Raw genomic sequence first — 1,183 nt, 5'->3', positions numbered from 1 at the left:
GACCAACTTGTGTAAGTATTCACACAACTGCCTGCCTAATATTTGTTCATGAAGCACGTAATAAAGAGTAATTTTTTTTTTAAGTTACAGGATAATCTTAAATCTCATAATTAGTGACAATGTCATTAATTATATGTCATATTTTTATTAAAAAAGATATTAAGTGAACAAAATAATAACACATAATCTCTTTACTCTTCCTTGATAAAGAAGTGTCGTATGACTGATGATATCAATTCTTAACATTATTTAATATTAAATAAATTTTTAAAACATAAAAATTTGTGTATTTTAAATATTAATGTAAAGTGTGTAAATATCATCACTCAGGTTTGTAATATTTACTTAAAAATTCTTATTAAATTGTTTGGCCGCTTCTAAAATTTGACTAAATATAAGGATAATAAGACTAACAAAATTTGTCAGAAAAATATAATGTTAATTTACATTTTATATCTCTCTTATAATTAACATTTTTATTTGTATTGGTCACGTAATAATGATATTTTATAAGTAATTATTTTAATTTTTTTAAAACTTCTCTTATCTTATTTTTTAAATTATGTTTGAGAGAGTTTTGGTTGAGGAGGGAAATAATAAAAGGATTATTTTTAAATACAAATAAAAAATAGTTAATTATTAAAATATTAATATGAGTTATTATATCTTATATTCTTATACACACTTAAATGATAAGATCGGGTAAATCACACCAAATGTTACAAAATTTTGGTATCTTTTTTATTGTGGTCATTAAACTTTAATTATTTGTAATGTGATCGCAAAAGTTTGAAATTTATTGCAATGTGGTCACATTTAAAATTTTTCGACCTCATCGGAGTTGGCAACGTGGCACTGATATGACACTCGCATACTAATTGTGCAATAATTGTTAACGAGAAGCTACCACGTCTCATTATTCAAATTTTCATAAAATTCTTTATCTTTATTTCTATCTCTCTCGTCTGCATCTACTACCCTCTTTCTAGTCGTTGTTTGCCACTGTTGTAGTAGCCGTCGTTCTCTTATGACACAACAGTTGCCACCTCCATCACTGTTCGCAGCTTTTAAAGTGCTTATGGTTATCGTTCGCCTCTGCAATCATTGTTGCTAACCCCTCTATTGCCATTCGTCTCCGCCAACGTCTCCATCTTTTTCTCTCTCTCTAGGTTTTCTTGTTCTC

The sequence above is a fragment of the Diospyros lotus genome, chromosome 9 (genome assembly GCF_014633365.1).
Source record: "Diospyros lotus cultivar Yz01 chromosome 9, ASM1463336v1, whole genome shotgun sequence".
Taxonomy (NCBI): domain Eukaryota; kingdom Viridiplantae; phylum Streptophyta; class Magnoliopsida; order Ericales; family Ebenaceae; genus Diospyros; species Diospyros lotus.
Note: the sequence above shows the minus strand (reverse complement) of the source record.